The sequence below is a fragment of the Panulirus ornatus genome, chromosome 15, assembly GCF_036320965.1.
Source record: "Panulirus ornatus isolate Po-2019 chromosome 15, ASM3632096v1, whole genome shotgun sequence".
Classification (NCBI taxonomy): domain Eukaryota; kingdom Metazoa; phylum Arthropoda; class Malacostraca; order Decapoda; family Palinuridae; genus Panulirus; species Panulirus ornatus.
In genome coordinates, this window is record NC_092238.1 from 23,544,529 (window position 1) to 23,566,191 (window position 21,663).

Here is a 21,663-nt window from a genome sequence, read left to right on the forward strand (position 1 = left end):
CCCCCCCCATACACATGTATATACATACATCCACACACGCAAATATACATACCTACACAGCTTTCCATGGTTTACCCCAGACGCCCCACATGCCCTGATTCAATCCACTGACAGCACGTCAACCCCGGTATACCACATCGCTCCAATTCACTCTATTCCTTGCCCTCCTTTCACCCTCCTGCATGTTCAGGCCCCGATCACACAAAATCTTTTTCACTCCATCTTTCCACCTCCAATTTGGTCTCCCTCTTCTCCTCGTTCCCTCCACCTCCGACACATATATCCTCTTGGTCAATCTTTCCTCACTCATTCTCTCCATGTGCCCAAACCACTTCAAAACACCCTCTTCTGCTCTCTCAACCACGCTCTTTTTATTTCCACACATCTCTCTTACCCTTACGTTACTCACTCGATCAAACCACCTCACACCACACATTGTCCTCAAACATCTCATTTCCAGCACATCCATCCTCCTGCGCACAACTCTATCCATAGCCCACGCCTCGCAACCATACAACATTGTTGGAACCACTATTCCTTCAAACATACCCATTTTTGCTTTCCGAGATAATGTTCTCGACTTCCACACATTCTTCAAGGCCCCCAGAATTTTCGCCCCCTCCCCCACCCTATGATCCACTTCCGCTTCCATGGTTCCATCCGCTGCCAGATCCACTCCCAGATATCTAAAACACTTCACTTCCTCCAGTTTTTCTCCATTCAAACTCACCTCCCAATTGACTTGACCCTCAACCCTACTGTACCTAATAACCTTGCTCTTATTCACATTTACTCTTAACTTTCTTCTTCCACACACTTTACCAAACTCAGTCACCAGCTTCTGCAGTTTCTCATGAATCAGCCACCAGCGCTGTATCATCAGCGAACAACAACTGACTCACTTCCCAAGCTCTCTCATCCCCATATATATATATATATGTTTGTTGAGTGTTCCTGGTAAATTATATGGGAGGGTATTGATTGAGAGGGTGAAGACTTGTACAGAGCATCAGATTGGGGAAGAGCAGTGTGGTTTCAGAAGGGGTAGAGGATGTGTGGATCAGGTGTTTGCTTTGAAGAATGTATGTGAGAAATACTTAGAAAAGCAAACGGATTTGTATGTAGCATTTATGGATCTGGAGAAGGCATATGATAAAGTTGATAGAGATGCTCTGTGGAAGGTATTAAGAATATATGGCGTGGGAAGCAAGTTGTTAGAAGCAGTGAAAAGTCTTTATCGAGGATGTAAGGCATGTGTACGTGTAGGAAGAGAGGAAAGTGATTGGTTCTCAGTGAATGTAGGTTTGCGGCAGGGGTGTGTGATGTCTCCATGGTTGTTTAATTTGTTTATGGATGGGGTTGTTAGGGAGGTGAATGCAAGAGTTTTGGAAAGAGGGGCAAGTATGAAGTCTGTTGGGGATGAGAGAGCTTGGGAAGTGAGTCAGTTGCTGTTTGCTGATGATACAGCGCTGGTGGCTGATTCATGTGAGAAACTGCAGAAGCTGGTGACTGAGTTTGGTAAAGTGTGTGAAAGAAGAAAGTTAAGAGTAAATGTGAATAAGAGCAAGGTAATTAGGTACAGTAGGGTTGAGGGTCAAGTCAATTGGGAGATAAGTTTGAATGGAGAAAAAGTGGAGGAAGTAAAGTGTTTTAGATATCTGGGAGTGGATCTGGCAGCGGATGGAACCATGGAAGTGGAAGTGGATCATAGGGTGGGGGAGGGGGCGAAAATTCTAGGAGCCTTGAAGAATGTGTGGAAGTCGAGAACATTATCTCGGAAAGCAAAAATGGGTATGTTTGAAGGAATAGTGGTTCCAACAATGTTGTATGGTTGCGAGGCGTGGGCTATGGATAGAGTTGTGCGCAGGAGGATGGATGTGCTGGAAATGAGATGTTTGAGGACAATGTGTGGTGTGAGGTGGTTTGATCGAATAAGTAACGTAAGGGTAAGAGAGATGTGTGGAAATAAAAAGAGCGTGGTTGAGAGAGCAGAAGAGGGTGTTTTGAAATGGTTTGGGCACATGGAGAGAATGAGTGAGGAAAGATTGACCAAGAGGATATATGTGTCGGAGGTGGAGGGAACGAGGAGAAGTGGGAGACCAAATTGGAGGTGGAAAGATGGAGTGAAAAAGATTTTGTGTGATCGGGGCCTGAACATGCAGGAGGATGAAAGGCAGGTAAGGAATAGAGTGAATTGGATTGATGTGGTATACCGGGGTTGACGTGCTGTCAGTGGATTGAATCAGGGCATGTGAAGCGTCTGGGGTAAACCATGGAAAGCTGTGTAGGTATGTATATTTGCGTGTGTGGACGTATGTATACACATGTGTATGGGGGGGGTTGGGCCATTTCTTTCGTCTGTTTCCTTGCGCTACCTCGCAAACGCGGGAGACAGCGACAAAGTATAATAAAAAAAAAAATATATATATATTTTTTTTTTTTCCAAACTATTCGCCATTTCCCGCATTAGCGAGGTAGCGTTAAGAACAGAGGACTGGGCCTTTTTTGGAATATCCTCACCTGGCCCCCTCTGTTCCTTCTTTTGGAAAATTAAAAAAAAAAAAACGAGAGGGGAGGATTTCCAGCCCCCGCTCCCTCCCCTTTTAGTCGCCTTCTACGACACGCAGGGAATACGTGGGAAGTATTCTTAATCCCCTATCCCCAGGGATATATATATATATATATATATATATATATATATATATATATATATATATATATATATATATATATATATACTTACTCTTTCTTCAACATCTCCTCAGTTATTCTCTACATATGTCTATATGAAGAAAAGTCTAGTTATGAGGGTGTAACAAGTTATTGGATTAGTTCAGTTGGTCAAGACACATTGCTGTGTTTGTGGAATCTCAAGGATGATGTTTTAATGCAGCTTTATTTGCAGCCAAGGTCATGTACAATTGTAAGTGGCAGTGGAAAGGGGAGTGACATTGTGGGAACAGGTTTATCTTTGACAGGACAACCCACAGTTAATGCCAAAGGCAGATGTGTGAAAAGTCCTCTCTTGGTAGTGATTCTTCCCTTTACTTTCACTTAACCAATTCATTTGCTGCCAAATTGGCAAACCTGAACTTTGGTGAGAAGAAAAATTTAAAGAGAGAGATAAGAACCATAAATGAAGCCTTAGTGTCTAAAAATTCAACCTAAACTTTAAAGGATCTGTAAATAAAAATCAGGTGTGAGGATCAACAGAGCTGCCCATTGAGTCCCACAAGCCTGTGGGAATGTCCTTCTGTCCATGGTTAGATGAGTGTCCCATGTTAGAACCCATGATAGGCAAAAAATTAGGCATGAGCATCTCTCTGGTCATTTCTTTGGAGAAGACTGTGATTACCTCCAGCCAGGATGGCAGTACGCTCACCTGGTGTCAACCAGGGAAGCATCCTGGTGGCAGTCATCGCTCAAATCCCAGTCCAACAGCTGCTGTGACCATGGGTGGAGGTCCTGTGGCCTCGGGTGGGACAGTTGTGTAGCCTCAGGAAATGGTGGTATTTGTTGCTGATCTCTGGATAACCTTTACAACATCCTGGTTATCCCAAATTCCTAGTGCAGTACTTAGCACAGTGTGGGTGTGTGTTGCTTTGATTCTGTGGTATTATTGATTGTCTTTACTAGTGGAATTTTACAATGGCCAGCCAGTTCCAAGGTAGTTTTTATTCACTGTGAGCTCTGCCCAAATGGCTTGAACTGGCATCTGTGGTTATATCTCAAGCGTGATTTCTTTACAAAATCAACACAGCTTCTTCCAACTGAATTAGGGAGTTGCAAAAGTTTATTCAAAAGTTTATTAGCAAAGCAAGTGACAGTGAAGGAATTATCTTGATTTGCTGATAATAGGTGCTTAAGCTGGTGTTCTTTACTTCACTGTACTCCTTGAATAATGCTCGTGACTTAGGAAGCGAAATTTTTAAATGGAAACATTTTTCCAAAAGTGGATAGTCATATGTGTCTTGCATAATATTGTTTGAACCATGAATGTCATGGGTGATTTTTTTTTTTTTTTTTTTTTTTTTTTTTTTTTATACTTTGTCGCTGTCTCCCGCGTTTGCGAGGTAGCGCAAGGAAACAGACGAAAGAAATGGCCCAACCCCCCCCCCCCATACACATGTACATACACACGTCCACACACGCAAATATACATACCTACACAGCTTTCCATGGTTTACCCCAGACGCTTCACATGCCTTGCTTCAATCCACTGACAGCACGTCAACCCCTGTATACCACATGACACCAATTCACTCTATTTCTTGCCCTCCTTTCACCCTCCTGCATGTTCAGGCCCCGATCACACAAAATCTTTTTCACTCCATCTTTCCACCTCCAATTTGGTCTCCCTCTTCTCCTCGTTCCCTCCACCTCCGACACATATATCCTCTTGGTCAATCTCTCCTCACTCATTCTCTCCATGTGCCCAAACCATTTCAAAACACCCTCTTCTGCTCTCTCAACCACGCTCTTTTTATTTCCACACATCTCTCTTACCCTTACGTTACTTACTCGATCAAACCACCTCACACCACACATTGTCCTCAAACATCTCATTTCCAGCACATCCATCCTCCTGCGCACATCTCTATCCATAGCCCACGCCTCGCAACCATACAACATTGTTGGAACCACTATTCCCTCAAACATACCCATTTTTGCTTTCCGAGATAATGTTCTCGACTTCCACACATTTTTCAAGGCTCCCAAAATTTTCGCCCCCTCCCCCACCCTATGATCCACTTCCGCTTCCATGGTTCCATCCGCTGACAGATCCACTCCCAGATATCTAAAACACTTCACTTCCTCCAGTTTTTCTCCATTCAAACTCACCTCCCAATTGACTTGACCCTCACCCCTACTGTACCTAATAACCTTGCTCTTATTCACATTTACTCTCAACTTTCTTCTTCCACACACTTTACCAAACTCAGTCACCAGCTTCTGCAGTTTCTCACATGAATCAGCCACCAGCGCTGTATCATCAGCGAACAACAACTGACTCACTTCCCAAGCTCTCTCATCCCCAACAGACTTCATACTTGCCCCTCTTTCCAGGACTCTTGCATTTACCTCCCTTACAACCCCATCCATAAACAAATTAAACAACCATGGAGACATCACACACCCCTGCCGCAAACCTACATTCACTGAGAACCAATCACTTTCCTCTCTTCCTACACGTACACATGCCTTACATCCTCGATAAAAACTTTTCACTGCTTCTAACAACTTGCCTCCCACACCATATATTCTTAATACCTTCCACAGAGCATCTCTATCAACTCTATCATATGCCTTCTCCAGATCCATAAATGCTACATACAAATCCATTTGCTTTTCTAAGTATTTCTCACATACATTCTTCAAAGCAAACACCTGATCCACACATCCTCTACCACTTCTGAAACCGCACTGCTCTTCCCCAATCTGATGCTCTGTACATGCCTTCACCCTCTCAATCAATACCCTCCCATATAATTTACCAGGAATACTCAACAAACTTATACCTCTGTAATTTGAGCACTCACTCTTATCCCCTTTGCCTTTGTACAATGGCCCTATGCACGCATTCCGCCAATCCTCAGGCACCTCACCATGAGTCATACATACATTAAATAACCTTACCAACCAGTCAACAATACAGTCACCCCCTTTCTTAATAAATTCCACTGCAATACCATCCAAACCTGCTGCCTTGCCGGCTTTCATCTTCCGCAAAGCTTTTACTACCTCTTCTCTGTTTACCAAATCATTTTCCCTAACCCTCTCACTTTGCACACCACCTCGACCAAAACACCCTATATCTGCCACTCTGTCATCAGACACATTCAACAAACCTTCAAAATACTCATTCCATCTCCTTCTCACATTACCGCTACTTGTTTTCACCTCCCCATTTACGCCCTTCACTGAAGTTCCCATTTGCTCCCTTGTCTTACGCACCCTATTTACCTCCTTCCAGAACATCTTTTTATTCTCCCTAAAATTTACTGATAGTCTCTCACCCCAACTCTCATTTGCCCTTTTTTTCACCTCTTGCACCTTTCTCTTGACCTCCTGTCTCTTTCTTTTATACTTCTCCCACTCAATTGCATTTTTTCCCTGCAAACATCGTCCAAATGCCTCTCTCTTCTCTTTCACTAATACTCTTACTTCTTCATCCCACCACTCACTACCCTTTCTAAACAACCCACCTCCCACTCTTCTCATGCCACAAGCATCTTTTGCGCAATCCATCACTGATTCCCTAAATACATCCCATTCCTCCCCCACTCCCCTTACTTCCATTGTTCTCACCTTTTTCCATTCTGTACACAGTCTCTCCTGGTACTTCCCCACACAGGTCTCCTTCCCAAGCTCACTTACTCTCACCACCTTCTTCACCCCAACATTCACTCCTCTTTTCTGAAAACCCATGATTTTTTTTATCCCATGATTAATACTTGAAAGAATATATTTATAAAGTGCATCATTGCCATCATTCAATGATGTTTCAAAGATATGTATTTATCAAATATTTTTTCCCCTGCTCTGTTGAGTGTGATTTACTCTTTTTTGCAAACACATTCTTGAACATGATTTATCCAGTATCTCTTATTTCTTCAGTTAACTTTATATATAACTTTATTGAAGTACTTTCATCTTCACTTCTTTCCATCCTTCCTTTTATGACTTTCAAATCAGTTGACCTATGTTTTCCTTGTTTTTCCATGATTCCTAACTACATTCATAATATTTATGGTAAGTCAACTTTTTATTTTGATGTGTAAAGAGTGACTGAAATACTTTTTGGGGATTTAACAAATGCTACCTTGTTTTAAATGTTTTTTTTTTTTTTTTTTTTATACTTTGTCGCTGTCTCCCGCGTTTGCGAGGTAGCGCAAGGAAACAGACGAAAGAAATGCCCCCCCCCATACACATGTATATACATACGTCCACACATGCAAATATACATACCTACACAGCTTTCCATGGTTTACCCCAGATGCTTCACATGCCTTGATTCAATCCACTGACAGCACGTCAGCCCCGGTATACCACATCGCTCCAATTCACTCTATTCCTTGCCCTCCTTTCACCCTCCTGCATGTTCAGGCCCCGATCACACAAAATCTTTTTCACTCCATCTTTCCACCTCCAATTTGGTCTCCCTCTTCTCCTCGTTCCCTCCACCTCCGACACATATATCCTCTTGGTCAATCTTTCCTCACTCATCCTCTCCATGTGCCCAAACCACTTCAAAACACCCTCTTCTGCTCTCTCAACCACGCTCTTTTTATTTCCACACATCCCTCTTACCCTTACGTTACTCACTCGATCAAACCACCTCACACCACACATTGTCCTCAAACATCTCATTTCCAGCACATCCATCCTCCTGCGCACAACTCTATCCATAGCCCACGCCTCGCAACCATACAACATTGTTGGAACCACTATTCCTTCAAACATACCCATTTTTGCTTTCCGAGATAATGTTCTCGACTTCCACACATTCTTCAAGGCCCCCTTTTAAATGTACACATTTTTTTTTATGTGCATAGATAAGTAGAATTATGCTTTCTCTGATAGGTATTGTATCTTGAATTCAGTGTGTATTTGATGTCAGGAATGTAAGAACACTTGTTAGTAAAAAATTAATGCTAAGCATATGAATTGTAGGTACAGTAAGCATCTGTTGTAAAATTCTGATCTTGAAAAGTAGAAATTTTTAGTTAAAATTATTTTTATGTACTTATTTTCTTCCCCATTTTAGTAAGGTAGCATCTGGAACAAATGATTAGTAGCCTATCATTGGGAGCCAAGCCCTACAGAATTTTCCATAGTTTACCTTTACCACTTCATTTTCTCTTATTCAAAGTTCTGACAGCATGTCATCCCCTGTGTATCACAGCAATCCAGGTCATTGTATTCCATGCCCACTTCTCACCCCTCAGTCTCTCCCTTCCTTTCCTTCCTCCTCTTCTTTTTCATTGCTCTTCTTTGTCGGTCGTTAGTGCATTCTTGTCCTCTCCATATGTCCAAACCATTTTAGCACACAAAGTCAACAGTTTTGTTGCTTAGTAACAGGTAGAAGCAGTTTAGGTAGGAGCCTCTGAAAACATTGCATTGGAGTTGCCCTCTGCCTGATGAGGGTGAGGCTTGATAGGCTAAAAAGCATCACTGGAGTTCACCAGTTATGGAGACACTTTTGCTGTGGCCACCTCCTTAAGGTAATTGCAGTAGGGAACATGCATCAGAGATATAGATAGATAGATGGATCAATCCATTTCATCCTAGTAAGGTATAGATAGCTTGATAGATCATTCCCTCTCATCCTAGTATGTTTAATGACATGCTGGTACAGAAAATTTTCCTTTAACTCGGTAACTTGTCTCCATGATTTCCTGTCACTATGAGAAACCACATCCCACCAGTCTGTCTTCTTATATTTGAAATCCCCCTTTATCAATACTTCTTCCCTGAGAATTGCATGATTTACTGGTTTGTATACCATCCTGGTTTTTCCGTCATTGTTATTATATGTTTGTACTGGATCATTTAAAATTTTTGAGGATTATACATCAACACAACCATGATAGAACTCTCCACTTCTTTCCTACAGTTTCCTACAGTTATGTATTTTGTGAATGGGCCATCTACCACTGTCCTGAAACTGAAGCATTTCTCTTATTAGGAGAGTCAAACCTCCTCCCCTTCTTTTTCTGTGATGTCCCCATGGTTGTTTAATTTGTTTATGGATGGCGTTGTTAGGGAGGTGAATGCAAGAGTTTTGGAAAGAGGGGCAAGTATGCAGTCTGTTGTGGATGAGAGAGCTTGGGAAGTGAGTCAGTTGTTGTTCGCTGATGATACATCGTTGGTTGGTGGCTGATTCATGTGAGAAACTGCAGAAGCTGGTGACTGAGTTTGGTAAATTGTGTGGAAGAAGAAAGCTGAGTGTGAATGTGAATAAGAGCAAGGTTATTAGGTACAGTAGGGTTGAGGGGCAAGTTAATTGGGAGGTAAGTTTGAATGGAGAAAAAGTGGAGGAAGTGAAGTGTTTTAGATATCTGGGAGTGGATTTAGCAGTGGATGGAACCATGGAAGCGGAAGTGAATCATAGGTTGGGGGATGGGGCGAAAGTTCTGGGAGTGTTGAAAAATGTGTGGAAGTCGAGAACGTTATCATGGAAAGCAAACATGGGTATGCTTGAAGGAATAGTGGTTCCAACAATGTTATATGGTTGCGAGGCGTGGGCTATGGATAGAGTTGTGCAGAGGAGGGTGGATGTGCTGGAAATGAGATGTTTGAGGACAATATGTGGTGTGAGGTGGTTCGATCAAGTAAGTAATGAAAGGGTAAGAGAGATGTGTGGTAATGAGAAGAGTGTGGTTGAAAGAGCAGGTGTTTTGCAATGGTTTGGTCACATGGAGAGAATGAGTGAGGAAAGATTGACAAAGAGGATATATGTGTTAGAGGTGGAGGGAACGAGCAGAAGTGGGAGACCAAATTGGAGGTGGAAAGATGGAGTGAAACAGATTTTGAGTGATCGGGGCCTGAACATGCATGAGGGTGAAAGGCGTGCAAGGAATAGAGTGAATTGGAATGATGTGGTATACCGGGGTCGACGTGCATTCAATGGATTGAACCAAGGCATGTGAAGCGTCTGAGGTAAACCATGGAAAGTTTTGTGGGGCCTGGATGTGGAAAAGGAGCTGTGGTTTCGGTGCATTATACATGATAGCTAGAGACTGAGTGTGAACGAATGGGGCCTTTGTTGTCTTTTCTTAGCGCTACCTTGTGCACATGAGGGGGGAGGGGGCTGTCATTTCCCATCATCAGGGTGGCATCGGGAATGAATAAGGGCAGACAGTATGAATTATGTACATGTGTATACATGTATATGTCTTTGTGTGTATATATATGTATACGTTGAGATGTATAGGTATGTATATGTGCGTGTTTGGATGTGTATGTATATACATGTGTATGTGGGTGGGTTGGGCCATTCTTTTGTCTGTTTCCTTGCGCTTCCTCGCTAATGCAGGAGACAGCGACAAAGTAAAATGATGAATAAATACTATCATATACCTCTCTGGATGGAAAACTTGATATCTTATCTCTTCTGTAAGCTTTGTTTCTGTAGCTCCAACATTATCAAGTGCATCTTCCCTTCAACAATCCTTAGATTCCAATTCTTTACTTTCTTTCTTTTAAACTATTCGCCATTTCCCGCATTAGCGAGGTAGCGTTAAGAACAGAGGACTGGGCCTTTGAGGGAATACCCTCACCTGGCCCAATTCTCTGTTCCTTCTTTTGGAAAATTAAAAAAAAACCGAGAGGGGAGGCTTGCCAGCCCCCCGCTCCCTCCCCTTTTAGTCGCCTTCTACGACACGCAGGGAATACGTGGGAAGTACTCTTAATCCCCTATCCTCTATAAATTCATTAGCACTTATATTCAATACTTTGTCTATCATTACTATTATCTAAAATTTCTGACCTCTCTGCACAGTTGGTGTGAGTGGTCTGAACTTTTGCTTCATTTGGCATCTTCCATATATTTTTTGCTTATGGCTATGTTCTTTATTTCCCCCCACCCCTTCTACCCTTAGTCTGTCACACTTCATAAACACTGCTAAATTCCACCATGTTTTTAATTTTGTGTTTTAATACCTTCTTGAAAAATTATTCCAAATTAACATAACCATAATGTGTTTGCCCTTCCCTGTATTAACTGTAACCATCAGTCTTTTTCTTTACTTTATCACCAAGATTAGGTAGAAACATTAGGTAGAAGTAGTATGTAGGAACATTAGATGGCAGCAATATGTAGAAGTAGTAGGTTGTAATATTAGACGGACAGATTATGTAGAAGTATTTGGTAGAAACCATGGGTAGGAGCCTCTCAAAGCACTGTGGTGGAATTCCCTCTGCCCCTGGCCTTTTAAGGGTGAGGCTTTAAAGGCTAAAAAGTGACACTGGAGTTCACCAGTTATGGAGACTTTTTCCATCGCCACTCCCATGAGGATTTTCCTGAAGGGAACAGGCTTCAGATATATAGGGAGATAGGTATCACTGGGATTGCATCTGGTAAACCTTTGATGAGCATTTCTACTTTCTTTCTTTAGCATTTCTTCTCTATTTGGCATGTGTTCATTCTCTAGTTCAAAAATAATCAGAGATTTACATCTGTGGAGTTCTTGGTTAACTAATTTTTCTAATTGAGGTGCCACCCACATTACAGCTAAGTCCATCAGTTTTAGTTCATTTGCTTCCGTGCTTCCTACTTTCCTTATCTATATAATCTTCTTTTTTGCAAATATTCATTGATCCTGTATGCTCTGCACTTTTGTGAAATTCTCATGTACCATGACAATTTTTTATTTGTTTTGTTTCTTACAGTACATATTGTTCTATTTACAGCTTCATTCATTGCCCTAGACACCTCAGTTTCAGTGTCTCCAGATTCCTTTCTTACTGAATCAGTCAACATGTTCTAAATCTGATGTCCAATCCCAAAAGCTGCACCTCCCTTCTCACTATTACCATCAGTGTATGCACTCAAATTTGTGGGAATTTCCTCATGTTCAACAGCCTTTAGGACATCTGGAATAGCCCTTCCTGACCTATCCTGCTTACCAATTACTTTACCTTCCTTCTCAGTGTATATGATTTATTTCCCCTCAAATGATGCTAATCTGTTCTCATGATCATTTACCATAATTTTTGATTTCCTGAGTTCCTCTGTCATTTTCATGACACCTTTAATGACATTCAAATTGATTTTTGAGTTTCGGTTCTTCCATCTCTAATTGCATTAATCTCTGATCGTGGGTTTTTATCATTTCAGCCAACATCTCCAATATTTTGCTCTTTGGTGACGCATGTTTAATCCTTTCCTCTTTCTTCTGTTTTGTTTATCTTGTCACAATTGCCAGGTCTTGATATTCTCCCTTATCATAAACCGTATCTGGCTAACATGGAATTGAGAAGGGTAAAATGGATCAACGACTACCTTTGGTGGTCTGCTGTCAGGACTGACTTTGACCAATTTCCTTACTCACATTTATTGTTCTCTTATTTTCTTGGTTCAGGCAGTGTAACTGTCTCAAACAGTCCTTGTAATAATACAAAGAATAATTGAGATAGTTAGCACATAGATAGGCTTTATTCCTTTGAGATAGAAAGTTAGCTCATAAATAGGCTTTATCTGAGGAATGATTTATTGATAAACCATTAAAACTCTGTTGCCATCAGGTAATATATATTTTACCATCTAAATATGTACTGTGATACTTCTGTCCTTGATTTCTTGATTTATTTGTTCAGTACTCACAAGTCACCCACTCACAATGTTTGTTGTTTGGATATCATTTACATGCTCATTTCTAATTCCCTTTTGTACTTTATGTGAAGAGAGTTTTACACCTGTGGTGCCCCGTCTCTAGAACACTTTCTATCATACAATCTGTTAAATTCATGTATGTCATCTGCATTAACCATTCCTTCAATCTGCTCCATTCATCCATCACTCTTATGCTGTAAAAGTGTTTCATTGCACCCATATTTACAATTTTCTACCTTAATTTCATGTTATGTCTCCTGGCTGCTTTATCCCTACATCTCTCAAAATGCTGTCTGCTATCCACCTCATTTGTCTCTTTATGAAACTTAAAGGTTGTGACCAGGTCTTGAGTTTTTGCTCTTCCATGGTAGATAAATTTGAAGCCTCCAGCTTTTCCTTGTAGCTTAGCTCTTTTAATTATGGCACCATCTTTGTTGCCTTCCCCTGGACTTTCTCTATGAGCTTCTTTAAGTGTGGTGATCAAACTTTAGAAGCATATTCCATTTTTAGCTTTATATATAACATGAATAGTTTACTCAATATTTCCTTTTCCATGTACTTGAAAGCTGCTTTGATATTTGCCAGCAGACTGTTTGTTTCCTTACCTACTCTCCTAGTATGAGATTATAGGGACAGGTTATGGACAATGTCAACTCCCATGTTCTCAAACAAACAAACTTGAAGCTTATTTCCTGCTAAGTGATAATTGTATTGAAGCCATCTTTGACTTGGTCCCTTTCTCATTACTTTACATTTGCTCTGGTTGAATTTCTTCAACCACATTTCAAACCAGTCTTTGAGTCTGCCTGTCTTTAATTGCCTTTTTGGACTGTTGAAGGAGGGAGTTTTGCACTCATGGGGCCTTATCTCTTGAAAACTCCCTAATACTGTACAGCCTTTTGAAATTATGCAAGCTTTCTTCTTTAACCATGTCCTCGGTCAATCTGATCCATTTATCCACCTCTTTTAAACTATGAATTATTTCTTTACATTCTTATTTAAAAATTTCTTAATTTTCATGTTATGTTCTGTGGTTGCTGTATCCGTACGTCTCTCAGAGCTTTGTCCAGTTTGTTTTTATCTTTTGAATGCTTAGAGATTGTGATCAGGTCACATCAGTGTTCCCTTTTCCAAGGTGGGTAAATTTAGAGCCCCCAACCTTTCCTAGTAATGTAGCGTTGTTAAGTCTGGTACCATTTTTTTTTTTTTTTTTTTATTATCCTCCTCTGGACCTTCTCCAAGAGTTCTTTGTGTTTCTTTAGGTGCATCGCTTGAACCTGAGAAGCATTTTTAGTTTTGGCCATATGTAGGATATGAATAGCTTGCTTAGTATTTGTCTATCCATGTGCATCAAAGCTATTCTAATATTTACCAGCATAAAGTGTGTCTTCTTGGCCATTCTCTTAATATAGGACTCTAGTGACAAATTAATGAAAATGTTTACTCCCAGGTCCCTCTCACACAAAATCTTGAAGCTTATATCCTACCAGGGAATGATCATATTTAGGTCATCTTTTGCTTTGTCCATCCCTGTTACTCTACATTTGCTAGGGCTGATTTTCATCAACCACATTTCTGACCAACTCTGGTTTCTGTTTAGGTTCTCTTGTAAGCTGATGCAATCATCCTCACTTTCTACTTCCCTCATAACTTTTGCATCATCTGGAAACATATTCTGATAGGATTCTATACTATCAGGCAAGTCATTGATATAGATTAAGAAGATTAATTGTCCCAAAATGAAACCCTCTGGTGTTCCATTTGTCATCTCCATCCACATGGAAGTCACCTCTGACATGCTTCCTTTGTTCCCTCCCACAGAGATAATCTTATATCCAGTGAAGGAGTGTCCCCCACTTATTCCTGCTTGATGATCTTGCTTAATAATCAGATTAATATGTAGTAGTGTCAAATGCCTTCTGGAAGGTCAGATACAGACAATCCACCCAGCTTTCCCTTTTGAACAGGACTGGGTTCACTCTCTCGTAAAACACTAAGAGGTAGGTTACACATGACCTCCTCTCCCTAAAATCATGCTGTCTCTCACTTACAAAATTTCTCCTTTGCCAAAAGTCATGCATTTGCTTTCTTTTAATCTTTTTCCAGAACTTTACACACCATACTCATTAGTGAGATTGGTCTATAGGTCAGTGACTGTTCCCAGTCCCTTTTCTCATGATATAGGTATGATGTTTGCCCTTTTCCATTTCTTAAGCACTATTCCTCTCAACGATGACTTCTTGAACAGTAATTAAAGTGGTTCATCTGATCACACCCTCATAAATGTAGGTATTCTAACAGCAGCTCCCCCTCCAGCAGTCCCTTGTAAGTGTAAATACTGGCATCTCAACAAAGCTGGCTGGAATAACTTGCATAGCTTCTTTTATGACTTTCCTTGGGTAAATTACCGTTTCTTATGCAGTGATGCTTCTGTTTCCACCAAATGCATAACAGAGGTTATTCTTGCTGGAATGGAAGCATTTACCCCTTCTTTCTCCAAGACGACCTCTTCATCCAATTCATGTTCAGCCGTTCATGTTCTGAGGCCATTCAGGCAAGTGATCAGGCACATCAAGCTTGGAAAAAAAAATCACCTTCCTCTGGCTCCCATTCAGCTTTTATCAGTGCCCATAATTGCTGCAAGCATGTTATCCATGAGGTGAAGCTTTCCTTTATTCAAAGGAATTGCAATAACCTCTCCTTGTCATCCATTGATAGGTCTTTGTTTTTATTGTGTATTTCTAATAGTTGATTGCGCTATTTTTTTTAGTATTATGTACTAATGACACCACTATGCTCTTCACAACAGTTGCTCTTCCCATTATGTAATGTCTGAATGAGCCATGTAGTGTGTGTGTGTGTGTGTGTGTGTGTGTGTGTGTGTGTGTGTGTGTGTGTGTGTGTGCACCTTTTCTTTAGTTGGCCATATATTTTCTGGCATTTTCCACTGACTCCCAGCACCCTCCTGAAATCTTCTTGCATTGATTTGAAAGGATGATTAGAATGACTTCAGAGTGTTGATTAATTTGGCCTAGAGGGCTCATTAATGTGACTTGGAAATGGTGAATGCTGTGGCTTGAAAGGATTGAATGATTTGTTTTAGAAGGTTGAATGATTAGCTTTAGAACATTGAATGGTGTGGCTTTAGAAGGTTAAATGGCCAGTTTTTAGAAGGTTGAATGATATGGCTTTTGAAGGTTGATTTATGTGGCTTTAGAAAGGTTCATTTGTAAGAGTTAAGCATGGTAGTTTGTATGGTCTATATGATGATTGGTGTGGCTTTAGAAGGTTAGTTGTAAGGGTTTTAGAAGATTGGATGTTTTGGTTAGCTTTAGAAACTTTATTGGGGTGACTTAAGAGAGTTGGCTTGGGATGTAATATTTATAATCTGATTTGTGTGAATACGGTATTAGAATGGTATGACATAAGAGGATAGGATTGTGTGATTTCAAAAGGTTGGAATGATGTGACTTTAGAAAGTTGTTTAATGGTGCTTTATAATATGAGTTTGTATAGCTTTAGAAGTATTGTTAATATTTCATTGAGTTTTTGATATAGCTTTAGAATATTGACAGATGTGTCTTCAGATGGCTCACATAGATTTTGGAAACTGATTGGTGTGGTTATAAAAGATTGATTGGTTTGGCTTTATAAGGATGATGTCATTGGCTGGTACAGACTTGTTGCCTAGGTTATAATTACATGAAGGTTAAATCATGAATGTATTATCACACTCCAAATGAATTTTTAGGAGAAATTTATATTTGCTAGTATGTTAGATATCAGAATTTTGATCCTTAAGCTGCAGCTAGTTGGTTTGGGAGAACATTGTAGCTAGCAGCATTATCTAGTGGTTTTGCTGTGTAAAGAGAAGAATCGATGAAAGTTGTGCTATGAGAGGCAGCTTCTAGCAATACTGATGAAAGTGTATGGGAGTGAGAGTGATGATGTAAGTGAGTAGGAGATTTTAGCCTGGATGGAGAGGGGTGACATTACAGGGAGATGGAAGGTTGGGGGTAAGGAGCTAGTTAGGGGTGAGAGGGGCCAGCAACAGGTGACCTTATTGAATGTTCAGGTTCCTGACTATAGTGCTAGCTCCTTCATAGAAAGTGTGGGTCCCTACCCTAACCTTTAGCTCCATAATGTATGTTGAATCCTGCCTATCCTTCCACTCAAGATATCTTCACACCCCCTCTGCTCTTTCAGACAGCACACCACCCACAGAGCCTCATAAGACAGCACATTATCCACCCTGCCACTCAGAACTGTACACTACCAACATTGGTACTCATCCTGCAACCCAGGACCAACCAAATTGTTGGGTTAGCAGTGAGCGTGGATGGTAGAGTAGGTAGGGTTGGGGTCTCGGGTTCACCATCGGGCCTTGACCAGGTTAGTGGGGTGACATCATCACCTGAGAGCAACCTCTACTTAAGTCTGGCTGACTGCCTCCCTCTCTGACTCCTGTTCCTTTATGAATCAAGTTCCCAAGCTGCATGGATTAAAACATAATCAGACATGGCTAAATGGCTTTTATGAAGCCCTGGTTAATGACATTCCATTAGCCAGTACCAATGTGAGTCATCTTTCCTTTCTTTATGTATACCTTGAACTAGTTTTTGGAGCTGCCTTCTACCCACTCCATAATTGATTGTGCAACCAGGCTTCCTTGAGAATGACTTAGTCATCAATGTTGTATGTTTCTATAGATTCTTGTTTATTTGGTGCAGTCTAGCTGACCTGGGATACTTTTTTCCATATATATAAACAAAGCAAGGGTCTTTTCATGGTGTTACTTACATTAGTTAGTAGTTGGTTGAATATATGAAAGAGTGTAAGGAAGTGAGGCCAGATTGATTTGGGTGAAAATGAAAATGGTTTAGGAGAGTTGGATGACTTATTAATATTAATGCCTGTGCTTTTGATAACAGGAGGAATGAGGAAGAGATGAGAGTGTTTTGGGAGGTGGTGAGTGAGCACGTCAATGATTCTGATGCATGGGATCAAACAATAGTGATTGGTGATTTTAATGCCAGTGAGTGATGTGGCAGTTGGAGAGCATGGAGTATCTAGTGTGAATGAATATGGTGAAAAACTTGTGGTGTTGTATTCTGAAAAAGGAATCTTGCTTGGAAATACCTGGTTAAACAGGAGGAACATATCCAGGATATGGTCAAGGATGTTGACTTATGAACTTTCTGGGAGGGGGGATTATGAACTTTGAATGGGTGAAAAGCTCAAAACAAAAGTAGCATGTTAGAACACATTATATCTTTAAGACTACATTTTTTCAGATATTTGAATGTTAGATTTTTTTTATGTTAGCTGAGATGGCATAAGCAACTAAGGCCCTAATCAAGGCCATCCCAGAAGAAGAATGGCCCTTCCACTCATATACACACATATGCACATAAACACCCATACACTCACGTATACATACATGCAGATATACATATCAACATATACTTATCAACATGTATATATATATACATACACAGACATATGTACACATGTACATATTCACACTTGCCTTCATCCATTCCTGTCACTACCTCGCCCCACAGGAAACAGCATTGCTACTCCCTGCTTCAGCAGGGTAGCAACAGGAAAACAGACAAAAAAGGCCACATTCGCTCACACTCAGTCTCTAGCTGTCATGTGTAATGCACCAAAAGCACAGCTCCCTATTCATGTCCAGGCTTCACAGACCTTTCCATGGTTTACCTCAGACATTTCACATGCCCTGGTTCAGTCCATTGACAGCACATCGACCCTGGTTTACCACATCTTGCGCGCCTCTTACCCTCCTGTATGTTCAGGCCCCAATCGCTCAAAATCTTTTTCACTCCATCCTTCCACCTCCAGTTTGGTCTCCCACTTCTTCTTGTTCCCTCCACATCTGACAAATATATCCTCTTTGTCAATCTTTCCTCACTCATTCTCCCCATATGTCCAAACCACTTCAACACACCCTCTTCTGCTCTTTCAACCACACTCGTTTTTTCTCCACACATCTCGCTTACCCTTTCACTATTTACTCGATCAAACCACCTCACACCACATATTGTCCTCAGACATTTCATTCCCAACACATCCACTGTTTGTGTCAGTTATTGTTTGCCGATGATACTGCACTGTTGGCTGATTTGAGTGAGAAACTGTAGAAGTTGGTGCTTGAATTTGGAAAAGTGTGTGAAAGGAGAAAATTAAGAGTAAATGTGAAATAAGAGCAAGGTCATTAGGTTAAGTAAGTTTGAATGGAGAAGAATTGGAGGAAGTGAAGTGTTTTAGATATCTGGGAGTGGCTTTAGCAGTGAATGGAACCATGGAAGCAGAAGTGAGTCACAGGGTGGGGGAGGGGGCGAAGGTTCTAGGAATGATGAAGAATATGTGGAAGGAGAGAACATTACCTTGGAGAGCAAAAATGGGTATGTTTGAAGGAATAGTAGTAAAAACAATGTTGTATGGTTGCAAGGCATGTGCTGTAGATAGGGTTGTATGGAGGAGGGTGGATGTGTTAGACATTAAATGTTTGAGGACAATATGTGGTGAAAGGTGGTTTGTTCGAGTAAGTAATGAAGGGGTAAGAGAGATGCGTGGAAATAAAATGAGTGTGGTTGAGAGAGCAGAAGGGGGTGTGTTGAAATGCTTTGGACAATAGGATAGAATGGGTGAGGAAAAATTGACAAAGAGGATATGTGTCAGAGATGGAGGGAACAAGGGGAAGCAGGAGACCAAATTGGAGGTGGAAGGATGGAGTGAAAAAGATTTTGAGTGATCGGGGCCTGAACATTCAGAGGGTGAAAGGCTTGCAAGGAATGAGTGAATTGGAACGATGTGGTATACCGGGGTCGATGTACTGTAAGTGGATTGAACCAGGCCATGTGAAGCGTCTGGGGTAAACCATGGAAAGTTTTGTGGGGCCCAGATGTGGAAAGAGAGCTGTGGTTTCAGTGCATTACACATGACAGCTAGAGACTGAGTGTGAATGAATGTGGCCTTTTGTCTTTTCCTGGCACTTCCTCATGGGTGTGGGGAGGTGGGATGCTATTTCATGTGTGGCGGGGTGGTGATGGGAATGGGAACCTTCGCCCCCCCCTCCCCCACCCTGTGACTCACTTCCATGGTTCCATCCACTGCTAAATCCACTCCCAGATATCTAAAACACTTCACTTCCTCCAGTTTTTCTCCATTCAAACTTACCTCCCAGTTGACTTGTCCCTCAACCCTACTGTACCTAATAACCTTGCTCTTATTCAGATTTACTCTCATCTTTCTTCTTCCACACACTTTACCAAACTCAGTCACCAACTTCTGCAGGCTCTCACCCGAATCTGCTCATAAGAATTGGGCTGCATTCAAGATAATGCCAGTGGAGTTGAGGTCCTTCCATTTCCCTGCTTAAGGATCACAAACATATGATTAAACAACACAATTACCAGACCATTATGACCACTTCCAGTTCTCTTGATATCTCGCTCTCTCTCTCTTGCTCTTCCACTATTTATGCACCATTTCAGCCCTGTTAGGGTCTTCCAACCTCAACTATATCCATTACATATGAATAGACACAGTCGTCCCCTATTCCACCCTTAAAATGTCAACTTTGCCACTTTAGAACAGCTCAGCAGTCATCTCTGAGCAGCTTCTGCACTGGCTTTCTTTAGGGCAGGAACTGCTTTGCTGGCCTAGATGCCTCCAGCTGTTATGACAGTACAGCAAAGGTTGTCTTGGCTAGGATGGAGTCCTGTATCCCATTTACCAGATCTTTCTCCTAATCAGAGTTCAATCACTTCTGCTCAGACGCTATTTGCATCAGGGATGTAATGTATTAGGCCTTGAAACTTTCCTTCTTGATAATCTCACCTCTCATTTTCTGCATGGAATCATTGCATTGCTGTTCTTCATAAAGTTGAGCTCACCATCATTAGTGATAAATGTTTCTATGCCTTAACAAAAGGTATCTCCAGTAACTTTTGTAATTTAACCTTTCCTCTTTTCTTGACAAGATCACTCAACAGCTAACTCTGCAGCTAATAAAGTTGTTCTTTACAATACCTTACTCTGCTCTGGTACTGTTTTGGATGGTTCTTCATATAGTTTTCCCCCCCTAATTTCCTTCCTTTAAATCCACACTGTCTCCTATGTATGTTTGTGCAGTGTCTGGATACTTTCCCAGCTTCTGGTGGGCAAGACTTATTACTCAGATGGCATACTTCCTCGAATTATAAGGGAGTGTGCCTCTAAGCTATCTCTGATCCTTGCTTGCCTATTTTGTCTGTCTCAAAACCCAAACCTTTCTCTCGTCTTGGAAGCTGCTCATTCCTAGGATAGAGATGATTCCAGCTCTTTCAACTTACACCCTGTTGCTCTTACTACTTGTCTCCAAAACTCTTGGAATTCTCATTAACTCTCGCTTTCTCAAAGGCTTAGAATCCTGGTGTTTTTTTTTATCATCGGTGTGCCCTTTTGTCCTCAGTCCTTTCTTGGAGATTGTTTTTTAATCATTGGTGATGACCATTGGAATCTCTGAAATATTTGACAAGGTGTGGTATATCTTTCCTTCTCAAACTTACTACCTTTAACTTTTCTTATTTGGTTGTCTAATGCATAGCTTCCTTCCTAGCCTGTCCATTGGAGTAGTTGTTGATGGAGCAACTTCCCCCTCTTACTATATTAACATTATTGTTCCTTAGGGTTGTGGGTATCACCTACTCTCCTCTTCATAAAGGATACTTTCTCCTTAGCAACTTATCCCATTAACTTCTGTGCTGGTGGTTCCACTCTTAAGTAACTCAAGACATTTTCCACCCCTCATTCTAATATTCCTCTCTTCCACTTAATACATCTCTCTTAATTTGGACCTATGCAGTATCTCAGAATGGGTAAACAGAAACTTGTTTAAAGTTAATACTGCTAAGACATGATTTCAACCAATATCTCTTTAGAAATGTCTCTTTTTTCCAGTTTTCAGTTTCAACACTCCCTCCCTAATTTATCCTTGCTACCTCTTTATTAGCCAGAGTGGAATGAAAAGACGTCCATTTTATGAATTCTCCAGGTATCAGCTCTACTCAGGAGCCTGATTCATCTCCCTCCACCTTGATGTTTCTGTTCCCTGTATGATACAAACATTGTTTTGACCTCTGCTGTCATAGGGCATTGGCTGATACTGCCCATAGTTTGTTTGTGTAGACCAGTCACATGATGTTAGACTGTTATGATATCACTTCTTAACCTCGGACAGCGAATCTGTGGAAGTCTTTTCCTTCAGTTGATTTCCTTTCTTGCTACAACTTTTCTACCTGCAAAAGTCTGGTCAGTGC

General features: G+C 41.0%; 1 protein-coding gene and 1 pseudogene across 5 annotated transcripts in view; both read left to right on the forward strand.

Annotated features, from left to right (window-relative positions):
* Positions 1-5,216, forward strand: part of LOC139753876 (WD repeat-containing protein 20-like) — a 29,044-nt pseudogene extending 23,828 nt beyond the window's left edge.
* Positions 1-21,663, forward strand: part of alphaCOP (coatomer subunit alpha) — a 270,633-nt gene that overhangs the window by 68,736 nt on the left and 180,234 nt on the right. The gene's annotated exons all lie outside the window — the stretch shown is intronic.